The sequence below is a fragment of the Oncorhynchus masou genome, chromosome 32 (assembly GCF_036934945.1).
Source record: "Oncorhynchus masou masou isolate Uvic2021 chromosome 32, UVic_Omas_1.1, whole genome shotgun sequence".
Taxonomy (NCBI): Eukaryota; Metazoa; Chordata; class Actinopteri; order Salmoniformes; family Salmonidae; genus Oncorhynchus; species Oncorhynchus masou.
This window is the reverse complement of record NC_088243.1, coordinates 53,282,398-53,298,899: the sequence shown is the minus strand read 5'-3', so window position 1 is coordinate 53,298,899 and position 16,502 is coordinate 53,282,398.

The following is a 16,502-nucleotide window of genomic DNA, read 5'->3' as shown; positions in this document are numbered from 1 at the left end:
TCAGGATCGACAACAACCTCTGAGAACTAGTGAGAAGGTGCCTTTTTGACACTACCCTAGTATCCCGGTTAGTTTTCTTTTGATCACTGCTCCCGAGAACCCCCATATCCTAGGGTACCCCTGGCTAGCGTTACATAACCCACTATTCTCCTGGTCCACGGGACACCTACTAGACTAGGGTAAGGACTGCCAGACTAAATGTCTAAGACCCCACCAAGAGCCTAGCCATGTTCTCCTGCATCCATTGAGACCAAAACTTCTCCACTCTCCCCCCCTCCTACATGGTTCCACATCTCGACGGGGCTGTCTGTACTCTCTCTCGACCCCTGAAGCAGCAGTCATGGACAATTACATCCGGGAGTCGCTGGAGGCAGGTTTCATTCGCCCCTCTACATCCCCAGCTGGTGCAGGCTTCTTCTTTGTGGGTAAGAAGGATGGAGGCCTGAGTCCTTGAATCGATAAGAGGGCTGAACCAGATTACAACCAAGAATCGTCATCCCCTATCGCTGATGTCCAATGCCTTGGAGTTGACCCAAGGGGCACCATTCTTCACCAAACTGGACCTCCGCAACACTTACAATCTGATGTCTCTAACGAGGAGAGGGACTCCGAGCCCATCATCCCCAGCTCCGGCATTGCGGCCCCTGTGATGTCAAGTATTAAGACCACGGTCCGACAACCCCAGACCCATACTTTACATTCCGCGATCAGCCCGTTCTTGAGTACTACAATGGAGACAATCCTCTAAATTAACTGGGTATCCAGGGGTTAATCGGACACTGGAGTTCCTGAGGCAGAAATTCTGTTGGCCCAACATGATTTAGGATATGAGATCCTTCGTTGCAGCCTGTTCCACCAGTGCCCTAAGCAAGTTGCTCCAACCTCTGCCCATCCCCAGCTGGCCCTGGTCCCACCTCTCCATAGACTTTATCACAGAGGTACCTCCATCCCAAGGGCTTACCACTATCCTGATGGTCGTTGATCAGTTCTCCAAGGCAGCTCATTTCATTGCCTTACCCAAGTTGCCTTCAGCGAAGGAGATCGCTGATCTCATGATTACCCATGTCTTTCGACCTCGCGGACTTCCCCAGGACATTGTCTCGGATAAGGGGCCCCAGTTCGTCGCACGGTATGGGAAAGCCTTCTGTTCCCTTTTGGGGGCGTCGGTGAGTCTCTCCTCTGGATTCCACCCACTGTTGAATGTGCAAACAGAGAGGGCCAAACAGGAGCTGGAGAAGTTCCTCCGCTGTTTCATCTCCACCCAGGCCAGCAACTGGAGCAAGTTCCTCATCTGGGCAGAGCATGCTCACAACACACTGCTGAACTTACATGCCTGAGTAGTAAGTGAATCCTGGCAGGGGGCTGGATCTCCCTGCTTTGCTCTCGAACCTTCCTCAAAACAGATCCATGATTTCTACTAACTCCCATGTGGGCTGGTGGCGATAAGCTCCCATTTAATGACATGGCAAGGCCATTTCAAGGACACTTCCCCAGTTCTACATGAAACCTCCCCACTGAGATCAATATATATTCCCAAGGAGCAACCCTGTGGTTAGAATAAGGAAACATTGTGGAAATGGAGAACTGGTAGAAAATCATGGGCAGAAAAATATTAATGGTATATTGTGCAATGAGAATGGAGCTGGGGAATGAGTCACTGGTCACACTGATACATGTAGTATGTGAATTTGACACATTTAGCACTCGTGAATTTGTCAGGGATTGTGAAACATCACTTCAATTTCAGTCAATACTGTCCCACTGCTCCAAACAGAGCCTTATCCTACTCCTCCTCGCTGGCAGTGGTTTTCCTATCAAACACCCCTCTGTCTAGGACTCTAGGCCTTACTTTCTGGTATATTTTGACAGTTGGATCAGAGGAATTCAAAACAAGACAATTGCCTTCTCACTGAGTGAACAGTCGGCCACGCCTCCCCAAGCACCGCTCCCCCTCAGCCTCCCCGCCGCCACCAGGCTCTTGTTTTCATAATGCAGTGTGAAGGTTAAGTCCAGCTTTGCTTGTTTAACGTACACACAAGGATGGTACGGAGAAAAACAAAAGGCTTTTAACCCTTTCTAGGTGTGGAGGGCTGGGGCCGTGGTCTGAGGGGGCTGCAAGGGAACCAGGAGGCCCGTTGGGGCCAGCCAGCTGTGCTTGTGTTGGGTCAGTGTGCTGACCCTCTCTGCAGGCTGGACTCTAGGAGGACAGTGACTTCTGTGAGGGCCCGGGGCCCTGGGACATGACCCTGGCAGTGTGGACAGACCTTTATCTTGCAGGAACTCAGCACGCCTGGCATGTGCTAGGACTCTCCACTATTTACCTTTGCCATCCTCTCTGCTCCCAGCCCTCGTCTGTTGTATACAGAACTCAATGATCCGACCCCCCCCCCACACACACACACACCTGCCGTGTGTGTGACAGCAAAAGCATGCTCTTCGGTAACAAGAGGAGCACAACACAACATTGGAACAATGTATAAGCCCTACTTAAGTAAAAGTGAGGGTCCGTAGGGGGTCCGTAGTTTAATCGTTAACACGCGGAAAGTGGGCAGCATAAGACACGCAGTACACTGAGTGTACAAAACATTAGGAACACCTTTCTAATATCGAGTTGCACAGCACCCCCTTTTACCCTCAGAATAGCCTCAGTTTGTTGGGACGTGGACTACAAGGTGCCAAAAGCTTTCCACAGGGATGCTGGCCCATGTCAAGTTGACTGGATGTCCTTCGGGTGGTGGACCATTCTTGGCACATAGGAAACTGCAGTTCTCCACACACTTCTGGTAGTAGGTGCGAATGGCACACAAACTCAATCCATGTCTCAATTGTCTCAAGGCTTAAAAATCCTTCTTTAACATACACTGATTGAAGTGGATTTAACAAGTGACATCAATAAGGGATCATAGCTTTCACCTGGATTCACCTGGTCAGTCTGTCATGGAAAGAGCAGGTGTTCCCTTATGTTTTGTACACTCAGCGTATATAGTATATTAAACTCCACAGAAATAGTCTGCACACAGGCTGGCAGCAGTTAAACACACCGCCATGCTGACAGACAGACCTACAGCAACCAAACGGGGGGAACACCATGGCACATTGTCGTCATGTGATCCATCCCAACCTGATATAGCTGTGTGTGTGACTCACAAAGGGGAATGTGTACCAGTGCACTCTGTGGTATGGTGGAAATACAACACTTAAAGGTGAACCTCAACCCCCTTTTAATCAGCATCATTCCTGGCTCTAGAATATATCGCCCTGACCATCTCCCTCTACTCAGAGAGAGAGAGAGAGAGAGAGAGAGAGAGAGAGAGAGAGAGAGAGAGAGAGAGAGAGAGAGAGAGTGCAAAAGAGAGAGAGCAGGTGAGTGAGTGAGTGAGTGAGTGAGCGAGCGAGCGGGAGAGAGAGAGAGATCAGAAGAGAAAGAGTGAGACAAAGAGAGAGAGGGAGAGGGACAGTCAGACACAGAGAAAGAGAGAGAGAGAGAGAGAGAGGGGTCCAGCTATAGAGTCTAGCGGTTGGTGCAAGGTTATAGATAAGAATAGACTTGGGCTCTGAATGATTTATTAGCCCTGTGCGCTCCAGCATATTAGTCCAGAAGAAGACACACACACACACACACACACACACACACACACACACACACACACAACTCCTGCTCAGCACGCATGTCACATTTTTACAAAACACACATGAAACACATACGTAAAAAAAGAGAGAGAGCGATTCACACCACAGACAGCTGAACTAACTTGAGCTCTGCCAGAGTCCCTGAGACCTGAGAACAGCATGTGATGTTGTTACACATAACAGCAGTTAGAAGTTCCACAGTTACACTAGCAGCATCTGCTCATACCGAATGATAGAGTAGGGGGCTAAAAATGATGTTCAGAAGCATAACCATCAAGGTGGAACAGTGCAGGTGACACAACTCTTACCCCTCCCTTCACTCCCTTCACTCCCTCCATTGTTTTGACAGCACAGACCAACAGTTCTAGGAATCCTGGGTAGAACACAGTGGCCTTTTCTCCATTTGATTTGCTCAACTTCTGTGCTAGTATAAAATGAGACTCAGGCAAAAGACGCTTACATGGATGGATCCCGAGATAGTGCTAAGAACTAAATCAGTTAGTTGTGCAATGCATTTTATAGATAAAAAGATAAGTTGCATATTGTTTTTAAAAAAGGTGTGGATGCTTTTCTCCTCTGAAAAACAAAAGCTGATTCCAAGGGGGTGTGGCAGATTTCAAAACCCTTCAGCGAATGACTACAGTACGATATACATGACTCTCCTTGATGAAAGATGGCTATCAAGGATGGGAGGACAATCTTGTTTGCCTACTAATGAATTGACATCTACCAAATGAGAAAAGGACAATGTCCCCGCATCAGCTTACAATAATGAAGTCGCAGCCAGCCAGGCAGAAAATGTTGTGACCCCGCCCAACTCTGGCACCTCTGGCATTTGATCTTGGGTCTTATTGGGTACAGGGTGTGCACCTGTCAATCCGAGGGGCCACTGTGCAGCAATGTCCAATCCTAGCAGCAATGTCCAATCCAGATCCATAATCCTGACACACATGTGCTCAGCTCAGATCAAACAGCATTAGCAATCTTCTTGCCACCTTATTATTGACAGTACATATACTGGCAGTTCAAAGCTAGCTACAGTAATAACTTAGCAGGGGAAAGTAGGGTACAGAGACTGCACATTTAACACTTTCAGTCCTAACAACAAGCATGTGCACATATTTATACAGAACAAAACTATAAACGCAACATGTAAAGTGTTGGTCCCATGTTCCATGAGCTGAAATAAAAGATCACAGAAATGTTCCATATGCACAAAGAGCTTATTCCTCTCAAATGTTGTGCACAAATGTGTTTACATCCCTGTTAGTGAGCATTTCTCCCTTGCCAAGATAATCCATCCACCTGAACGGTGTGGCATATCAAAAAGCTGATTAAACAGCATGATCATTACACAGGTGCACCTTGTGCTGGGGACAATAAAAGGCCACTCTAAAATGTGCAGTTTTGTTACACAACATAAATCCACAGATGTATCAGATTGAGGGAGCGTGCAATTGGCATGCTGACCGGCAGGAATTTCCACCAGAGCTGTTGCCAAAGAATTTAATGTTCATTTCTCTACCATAAGCCGCATCCAACATTATTTTTGAGAATTTGGCAGTACGCCCAACTGTCCTCACAACCGCAGACCATGTGTAACCAAGCCAGCCCAGGACCTTTACTTCCGGCTTCTTCACCTGCGGGATCATCTGAGACCAGCCAACCAGAGTATTTCTATCTGTAATAAAGCTCTAATGTGGGGAAAAAACTAATTCTGATTGGCTGGGCCTAGCTCCCCAGTGGGTGGGCCTATGTCCTCCCAGGCCCACCCATGGCTGTGCCCCTTCCCACTCATGTGAAATCCATAGATTAGTGCTTAATTCATTCATTTCAATTGACTGATTTCCTTATATGAACTGTAAAAATCATTCAAATCGTTGTATGTTAAGTTTCTATTTGTGTTCAGTAATTGTTGCATTGCCTGGAACTGACAGACAATCATCCACATGTACATAGTAAGAGAAGTATCCAGTACATACTGTACCTACAGTGCACACAGGCTCATGCACACACTCAAACACCCCCTCTGCCTCTCTCTCCTCTCCTCCTATTTCAGTCATGGCCTGCAGACACAAGCACGCACGCGGACACACAAGTCAAATGACTTTACTTTGTCCCTCCATGATTTCCAGGCTGGCTTAAACTGTGTGTGTGTGTGTGTTACTAATAACTCAGACATGGCAGACATCTGAAGCATTTCGTTGCAATTCATACTTCAACCCCCTCCCTGCCCTCAAGAGTGCTCACACATCTATCCCTAGGCTGCTCACCTTCTTTCGCTCCCTGCTCTCTCTTCCTCTACTCTCTCTTTATCTATCTATCTGCCCCACCCCCCCCCCCCCACACACACACCTCTTTCCCTCCCGCTTTCTTTATATCTCTGTTTTCTAAAACAAGTTCTTGGAGTGTTTTGAGTGGGCGGCAGGCAGGGCTGAGCTGTACAGACTGAGTCACAGAACCGCTCCAGCCCCAAATCTGTATGACTAATGGGGCCGCTGAGGAGCATTCCTCCTTTTTAAAAGGACTGCTTTGAAAAATGCATCCAGCACCAACTTTCCACCTACCTCCCATAGCCCAAAATCTACTGTAGCGCTCCTCATAAGAGCAAACAGATGTATTATTGAACAGATGGGCTCCCAGCTCAGGGGACTGGGGTCGTCACATCAATAGCTCTGCTAGAAAACAGCCCTTTGGTCAAAATACAGGAGCACTAAGAATTCTCCAAGCTTTGAGAGACGAGGCTCCCCAAACTCAGTTTGTATGCTAACTTGAGCTTTAGCTAGAGGACTAAACTCCAGTGCTTAAGCATTGGATAGAGTTAGTAAAGCACCATTGAGTGGCTAATAGTACATTGCTCTCCTTGTCTGACCTTGATCCATAGGGGTCAGTCTTACCTCAAGGATATAATTTTGGACAAATTCTGTCGTAAGGATTACATACGCCTCCGAACATGTTAAGAGTTTGCCTTTCACTAGAGTGAGGCCATAAGCAAATAAAAAGCTTACAGTGACAACCGTTGGCAAGAAGGGTGTGCAAGAGTCAAAACAGGTCACAGCGAGCGTGAGAGTCAACGCAAAGCAGTAGCGGGCTTAAAAATGAACTTTCATCTTTCCGGGTTACTCATTTCCAAGGAAATGGTCTCCCCTCTGAAATCCTACAGTGGTGATAACGTCAGGCCTGCTGTGTGCAGTTAGGGCTTACAGCAATATAAATCGCACTGGCCCTCTGGAACGGGCCAAATGTTTTATAGCATGAGACATGAGAGGCTATCTGGTTTCATGACAGAATTATACGGGTCATCAACTGGACAGGACAAGCATACAGGCATACGAGCCAGCCGGGCAGGCAGGAAGGATGAACATCTGCATGCTTGCTTATCAGATTAGTGTTTACCACTGGTTGAAACACATAATAACGGTGATGGGTATGAGAGGTTAGTTGATCATTGTTTTGTAGCATGCAGTATGTTTTGGTTTCGTAAATGCCATGGTGTGACCTTTCAACCCCTACCAAGTCATTCATCGGTGTAGGTGTGATGAGTAAGCAAGACAACTCTTTGTGTCCCTTGCTTATGTGAAACTGGTTCATTTTCCCTTCCATTGTGAGGAGGGAGGTGGCCATGGTGCGTAACGTTAGGTTGTAGGGGAGCCGTGTGTCTCTGTGGAATAGGTTGTGGCTCATTTCTCTGTGGAGGGGACCTGTGATCGGCCTGGCAGGCAGTGAGTGGGGGCGGCCATCCATCCATCTACCGGGATTAAGAGCTCAGAGCCAGTTTCTGCTCTCACACAGAACAGAGTAAGGGCACAGAGTAGGGACCCTAGAGAGGAGATGTCACCTCAATCAGAAGTGCTCAGAACATTCACTCGCCACCACTGTACCAGGAGCCAGCAACACTGCAGCAAAAACACAACCGCAGTTGAATTAGACATTATTACTTTAGGTCAGCTTTAGCTCAAATCATTAGTCCCTGATCACGTCCCGTAGCATTGAAGCACACATGGGAATATCCTTTATACCAGTGTGTGTAATTCAAGATTGATCCAATAGAAATATGGGACAGCCACAAGGCTAGGCATAGTTTGAGCTGGGAGGACACCATCTACTATTTGTTTACATTTGTGGCCAATCCTGCTTTGGGCTGGGTTATATAGACAATACAATACAGTACAGTACAATGTAATACAGTACAGTATAGTACAGTACAATGTAACACAGTACAATGTAATACAGTACAGTTTAGTAGTACAATATAATACAGTACATTTTGCTGTGCTGAAGGAGGGTTCCGCCTTCTTTAGAAAACTGGTGTGTTTTTATTCATTCCCAGACTAATATGAGCCCAGACCAGTGCCATATACTATCTTGCCCAGCCCAGACAGGGAGAGGCAGAGAGAGAGAGAACAAGCCTTACTACAGTGGGCTTTCACAGCCCAAGACAGACACGGGCTCATGTTTATGAAGGAGACAAGCAGCCTAAATTTAGTTTGAAAGCATGACACCCCACCCCTCCTTCCTGCCTCCCAACAGCACAGACGGAGCCTGTGGCTCTCCCTACAAGATGGATGACGTCCACAGAGTTCATCAAGGACCAACTTCACGATATAACATCATGAATAAACACCGCATTCAGATTTTTAAAGATGGGGTTATCACCCAAAAAAAGTTGAGCCCTTAACGTACATTCGGAGTGATTGGACAAACTTATCGTAGCATTTCTACAGTGTCTCAGACAGTGCTACTTTTACAGTGTTCTGTCAATGAGAGTATAGGAGGACCGGGTGGATGGTAGAGAACGGAGGGGGGACAAAGTCCCTGCAGCTAGTCGGCCTTGATTGCTGGCGATCATGATGTAATCAAATCAGGCTTAATGGAGGATTTGTTGTGTGTGTGTGGGACTCTCCTCCATTCCCTTCACTCTCATTGACTGACAGGACAGCCTACCTGACTGACTGTATAGACTAGAGCCTGATCTGTGTGTACAGGGGGGGGGGGTAATCAAGCAGTAATCTGCACAAACCCCCAGTCCAGAGTGGCCGGTCGGTCCACAGGGAAGACAGCCAGATCAACTTTAAACTGTCATTGAGATTACTTACACACAGCTGTCAGTCCATCAGAATTGGGTTGTGATTGTTGCTGCTGCGTCACTATCTTGACTTGGACATCTGGTTGATAGTTTGCAATCTTCATTTTTTGTTTCTCTCCATCCTTTGGAAAATGACAGCAATAAAAGAGGGTGGGATATGAGTGTCGTTTGATGTTTCAATCAGTTACAGAGCAATCGTGAATGGCACTCTCTGATACACACACAATGAATTTGCAGTGGGTTGAGGATAGGGACATGAAATCCTGTTTGTTTTTGTAATTTCATAACTGTTCATAACTTTAATGTTATGAGACAGTAGGCTATCGAAAATGAACCAGCCAGAGGTTATACCGTAGGCTGTGTGTACTTTTGCCATTATAGTGAGGCATCTATTGATGCAATCCTGAGAAGTCTGGTCAAGATGTGGGGGCTATATCATATGGAGACTGATGGGCTGCATGACACAAAATTGTTTAATTGATAATCTCTCCAGGAGGAGAGGGCGAGGGAGGGGGGGTGACAAGCTGACACTCCCCCTAGTGGCCGCAGATGGCAGAGATCTGTTTGGAATCCAGACGGAAGATTGTGACAGTAACACTAACCTTAATTCACAGCAGTCCATCAGGCCAGGGAGTGAAACAGCAGATGATGCACTGTACAGCATCAGTGTTGTCTCCTCAGATTCAACTCTGCACTCTGCATTTATTGAATACGGTATGCTGAGCAGTAGCAATCAATCGCCTAGAGTCGATTGATGCACCGGTGCGTCAATATAAGAAACATAATAAAAAAATCCCCATCAAAACCCGTCAGTTTAAGCTAGAGATATGTCGCAGTTCTGCATCTGTGGTGAAAGGTGGCAGAGAGGTGTTTGTCAGACCATGAGACGCCCCGAAAAATTGGATCTTCTCACAAAAATGGCTGTAGAGTCTGAACCGTTTGGACTACAAACTAATGTGACCCCACTGTGGAAATTCTCACGAACTCGATGGCTCTCCATTTTGCTCGATGACCCCCATAAGTGTCACGGGACTCATCTGAAGGTTATAAAAAATAAATGTAAGTATGAAGGTAGTTTTGTGCCTACCCAATTTTTTGTGTTATTCAATGCGTTTCTCTGGGCTATGGTAGTAAAGGCCAAATTCTATATTTTATCAAATCATTTTTGTGTATATTTTTATATAACTGAAGGGGTCATTTAATTTTAAATCAAACAGGTAAATGATTCATAGTATTACCATTTTAAAACAATTCCATCTTAAAACAATTGTTTTCATGCTCTTTCACAACTGTAAATTGTTAAAACATCATTATTGTAGGGTTTACGGCATACTTGCTGTAAACTGCAGTCATGGACATTATAAAAACCATTCCATCATAGCAAAGACTTACAAAGGCATTCATTGTTATCAGGATTGACTATCAAACCATGTTGTTTTGGGTGCCAATGATCCACCATGTTGACTGTTTACAGTGACAACATTGTTTACTCCAATCAGCCAGCATGATTCACTGAGGGCAGTGTTTACATGTAAAGCATATTACAGAGGACTCATAACATAACCCTCTGTGGTGTCTCTCTCTGTTCGGTGTGCGTGTACACGCGTGTGAGTGAGTACAAATAGGGGAGAGAACAGGCCGGTAGCATCCAGAAAACCTGTCCCACCAAATGCCTCTAAATACCAGGATTAGGGCCTGAAATCCCTCCATCTGCACAGGGATTACAGTGCAAGTGAAACAGGTGTTTATGAGACATATCATTCAGCAAGTCAATAAACAAGCATCACAAGAGTATCACTTGTAGTGATAGCTGGGCTAGAGCTAGGGTGACTGGGGACACAAATAGGCAATGCTGGCTGGGTCGTGACTGGAACATGTGTGGCTGTAAGAAAGGAAATCCTAAAAAGTCAAAGTCAGTCAGGGCCTTGTGCGTGCCTGACGATTCCTGACCTCTGGTGTGACCCCCTCCCTTGGCTCCTGAGTGCTCTGCGTCCTGCCCTAGCTCCTCTGACTTATGTTGTTTTTATCACAGTAGCATTTCTTGCATGTCAGTGCTATTATAGACATGACCTTGAGCTTCAAGGCAACCTTGATTGAGTGGCTGGCTGGGGCTGGGAGGCAGAGAGAGGGGCAGCTGCCTGGGCAGTCACACTGGATATGGGGGGATAAAAAAGGAGGGAGGGGGGGGGGCGAGAAGGTGGGAGCGAAAGGAGGAGACAGATGGAGAAATAGCGCGAAAGATACAGGGGTACAGAGAGAGAGAGAGAGAGAGACATGAACAGGGAAAGGCACGGGGCATTTAAGATACAGGCAGTTACTCGTGTAGCAGAGGAATGCATGACATGATCACATGGATACACCATGACATGTTCTACGCTAAAGAGCATTAATTCCCCATATTGCATCTGTGCACTCTACTATTGGTGAACTAAGTGCATTTAAAAATCTGTTTTACCTGCTACAGCCCTCAAAACATGATCTAGGGCATTTTGTGTGTCGTCTGTTTTCCTAATTGGCGTCGGCATAGCAGGCTTTGGGCTGTGGCAGTCAGTCAACTCGGTCTCTTTCGTCTCCTTTGCTCTCTGTTAATCTCAACCCACCGTCTTCAAACCACTCCAGTCTGCTCTGGGCTTCCTCACAGGCGGATTCACAAGCCTAAATTTGCCAACATTTCAAGCTGTGCTGGTCAAGCTGGTCTGACCAGCATGGTTGAGATCAGGTATTCCCAAACTGGGGTGCTCGCAATGACGTCTGGGGGTACAACCAAATAAAATTGTGATTCACATTTTATAACAGTTTACATTTTCCAACGAGGCTATACATTTCGGTGAGGTTTTTTTCTCGCCTGAGTAGCCTTGTTTCACTGCCAAAAATAAAATTCAACCATCTAGTGTTCAGCAAAATAACAACACGGTGTCAAAAACAAGGTAGCCTCGACAAATAATTAACACCCAATCACAATAACTGTTAGTCTCTCCCCAAACAAAACTGCTGCTCATTCCGTTTGCTCAAAAATGAATAAATGGTTTAAAAAAGTAAGGCCCGCGTCCATAGAGAGACATACCAGCTCTACTGGTAGTACTGCTACTACCAGCTGCTACTATCAGCAGTACTACACCTGCACCTGTCGACGACATAAGTTGTTCTGCTTCCACAAGCACATCAGATGCTAGCATCAGTAATTCTACATTTGTTGATAGCACAGCTGACAGTTGTGAATCTGATGCAGCCTAAGAGCTACTGCCCCCTTACCCGGGAAACCACCGAACAACAGACAGGGGTGTTGGACCATCGAATAGGTGCAAATATGATGAGAACTACATTGATTTGAGGTTCACTTATACCTGGAGTAGTGCATTTCCTCAGCCACAGTGCAAATGTACTATCTCACAACTCACAAATCTTTACTCTTGCGCAGACATTTAGAAACAAAACATGCCAATTTGAAAAATAAGCCACAGGAGTTGAGCGAGAATTAAGACGACTTTCGAGTAGAAAGACATGTATAAAAGCAACAGATACCATTAATAAGAAGGGGCTAGAAGCGTCTTATATAGTGAGCTACCGAGTGGCTAGGACATGCAAGCCCCATACTATTGTGGAGGACTTAATGCTTCCTGCTGCCACGAATATGGCTGGGACAATGCTGGGGGAAAAGGACCAAAAAACTATACAGACAATGCCTTTATCAAACAACTGTTTCACTATGCATCAATGACATAGCAGGAGATGTTTTGAAACAATTACTGCTTCCCATATCTGGGTGATGTCTTTTCTCACCTGAATGATCTGAATCTAGGATTACAGGGAGTCTACGCAACTATATTCAATGTGTGGGACAAAATAGAGGCTATGATAAAGAAGTTGGAGCTGTTCTCTGTCTGCATTAACAAGGACAACACACAGGTCCTTCCATCATTGTATGATTTTTTGTGTGCAAATTAACTTAAGTTTACGGACAATGTCAAATGTGATATAGCGAAGCACCTGAGTGAGTTGTGTGCGCAATTACGCATTTACTTTCCCGAAACAGATGACACAAACAACTGGATTCCTTATCCCTTTCATGCCCTGCCTCCAGTCCACTCACCGATATCTAAACAAGAGAGCCTCATCGAAATTGTAACAAGCGGTTCTGTGAAAATGTAATTTAATCAGAAGCCACTGCCAGACTTCTGGATTGGGCGACACTCAGAGTATCCTGCCTTAGCAAATCACACTGTTAAGACACTGATGCCCTTTGCAACCACTTACCTATGTGAGAGTGGATTCTCGGCCCTCACTAGCATGAAAACTAAATACAGGCACAGACTGTGTGGAAATTATTTAAGACTGAGACTCTCTCCAATACAACCCAACATTGCAGAGTTATGTGCATCCTTTCAAGTACACCCTTCTTGAGTTATTCACAATTTTCAATGAACAAATAATGTTTTATATGTAAGATGGTTAAAGGAGTAATTATTACTTGTGCCCTGGTCAAGAGCTCTTTGTCACTTCCCACGGGCCGGGTGGTAACAAAAACTCACACTCATTCATATGTGGTAGGCTTGATTTCCAACAACGACGAGATAGCCTACAGGGAGGAGGTGAGGGCACTCGGAGTGTGGTGTCAGGAAAATAACCTCTCAATCAATGTCAGCAAAACAAAAGAGATGATCGTGGACTTCAGGAAACAGCAAAGGGAGCATCCCCCTATCCACATCGACGGGACAGCAGTGGAGAAGGTAGAACGTTTTAAGTTCCTCTGTAACAAACTGAAATGGTCCATGCACACAGACAGTGTGGTGAAGAAGGCGCAACAGTGCCTCTTCAACCTCAGGAGGCTGAAAAAAAATGTGGCTTGTCACCGAAAACCCTCACTAACTTTTACAGGTGCACAATTGAGAGCATCTTGTTAGGCTGTATCACCGCCTGGTACGGCAACTGCACCGCCCACAACCACAAGGCTTTCCAGAGGGTGGTGCGGTCTGCACAACACATCACTGGGGGCAAACTACCTGCCCTCCAGGACACCTACAACACCCGATGTCACAGGAAGGCAAAAAAGATCAAAGGACAATAATCACGTGAGCCACTGCCTGTTCCCCCCGCTTCCATCCAGAAGGCGAGGTCAGTACAGGTGCATCAGAGCTGGGACAGAGAGATTGAAAAACAGCTTATATCTCAAGTCCATCAGATTTTTAAACAGCCACCACGACCAGAGAGCCGGCTGCCTACCTACAGACTTGACATGATTGACCACTTTAATAAATGGAACACTAGTCACTTTAATAATGCCACTTTAAGAATGTTTACATATCTCACGTCATATGTATATACTGTATTTATTTTTATTTACCCTTTGTTTAACTAGGCAAGTCAGTTAAGAACAAATTCTCATTTACAATGATGGCCTAGGAACAGTGGGTTAACTGCCTTGTTCAGGGGCAGAACCACAGATTTGTACCTTGTCAGCTCGGGGGATTCAATCTAGCAACATTTTGGTTACTGGCCCAACGCTGTATCCTTCATTATCTATTCTTTACTATCTATCCTTCACTATCTATTCTTTATTATCTATTGCATCTTAGCTGCTCTGTCACTGCTCATCCATATAATTTATACTTATATATTCTCATCCCATTCCTTTACTAGATTGTGTGTATTAGGTTTTGTTGTGGAATTTGATAGATATCACCTGTTAGATACTGCTGCACTGGAAGCATAAGCATTTTGCTACACTCGCAATAACATCTGCTAACCATGTGTATGTGACCAATAAAATGGCCTTTTATTTGTTTAAAACATTTATCATAGTGTGTCTGGCAGGCTTACAATGATGGAGGTTGAATGGTCTTGATACCACTGGTCTAGATGTTGGATACCACTGGTCTAGATACCACTGGTCTAGGGGTACCACTGGTCTAGATACCACTGGTCTAGGGGTACCACTGGTCTAGATGTTGGATACCACTGGTCTAGGGGTACCACCGGTCTAGATGTTGGATACCACTGGTCTAGGGGTACCACCGGTCTAGATGTTGGATACCACTGGTCTAGGGGTACCACTGGTCTAGATGTTGGATACCACTGGTCTAGGGGTACCACTGGTCTAGATGTTGGATACCACTGGTCTAGGGGCACCACTGGTCTAGATGTTGGATACCATTGGTCTAGGGGCACCACTGGTCTAGATGTTGGATACCACTGGTCTAGATGTTTGATACCACTGGTCTAGATGTTGGATACCACTGGTCTAGGGGTACCACTGGTCTAGATGTTGGATACCACTGGTCTAGGGGTACCACTGGTCTAGGGGTACCACCGGTCTAGATGTTGGATACCACTGGTCTAGGGGCACCACTGGTCTAGATGTTGGATACCATTGGTCTAGGGGCACCACTGGTCTAGATGTTGGATACCACTGGTCTAGGGGTACCACTGGTCTAGATGTTGGATACCACTGGTCTAGGGGTACCACTGGTCTAGGGGTACCACCGGTCTAGATGTTGGATACCACTGGTCTAGGGGTACCACCGGTCTAGATGTTGGATACCACTGGTCTAGGGGTACCACTGGTCTAGATGTTGGATACCACTGGTCTAGATACCACTGGTCTAGATGTTGGATATCACTGGTCTAGATACCACTGGTCTAGATGTTGGATACCACTGATCTAGGGGTACCACTGGTCTAGGGGTACCACCGGTCTAGATGTTGGATTCCACTGGTCTAGATACCACTGGTCTAGGGGTACCACCGGTCTAGATGTTGGATACCACTGGTCTAGATACCACTGGTCTAGGGGTACCACCGGTCTAGATGTTGGATACCACTGGTCTAGATGTTGGATACCACTGGTCTAGGGGTACCACCGGTCTAGATGTTGATGCTGGTGACTGGTATGTTGGTGATGCATGTGACCATCACATGCTGGCATACTGGTGATGCTGGTATGCTGGTGATGAGCTAATGCTGGTGATGCTGGTGACCAAGCTGGTCTATGCTGGTCCAGCATGGTCTAGCAGTCAAACTGGACTGCAAAACCTCGCCGATCATTATCATATTTCCCAGTATGCTCTATTGCAGTTATATTTTCTCATTGTTTCATATCCTTGTTTTGCATTTACAATGATTGATTAATTACTCAATTAATGTATCTTATGTGCACACAGATAAATAAAATAAATGTTTTTAAACTAATTCAATCTGTTAGTTGGACTTAACTGAAATGGTTGTTCCAGTTTATATGATTTAGGTAGTCTCGTTTATCATCTTTCTCTGGCAGTCATTCTGAATGCAGATCGTTGGTGAATAAAGCTTCCAGTTGTTGGATATCCCCACTCTGGCTGGATTCCAATAGGAATTAAACATCAATTTACAAGCCAGCATAATATTACTTAATGCTGGTTTTGCTGGTGACCAGCATACATATGTAGGATCTTAATTGGATCCCCATGTTGCAGACCTTTCCTAGCCTGATGTCTCATGCTACATTCTTCTGCTGCTCTGTCGTTCGCTACATAAATTAGTCTGAGACTGCCATCATTGAAATCGTTGGTGGTGATGAGGGGCGTTGTACAAAACAAAGTCATCAGTGATTGGATCGTCTCCAACCAACCAGAGTATCAAAGTTCTGGCCTAACCCATCGGTTTCTAGACCAATCAAATGGCCCCCCGGTTGTGTTCACGGTCGGTGAAGGGTCGGGGAGGTACTCAGATTCGAACTCATCGCGGATGAGAAACTAAAGTCCTTGGGCGTGGCGCAGCATTTGGCCGGAGCAAGGAGTCTGGGTAGCCAGGC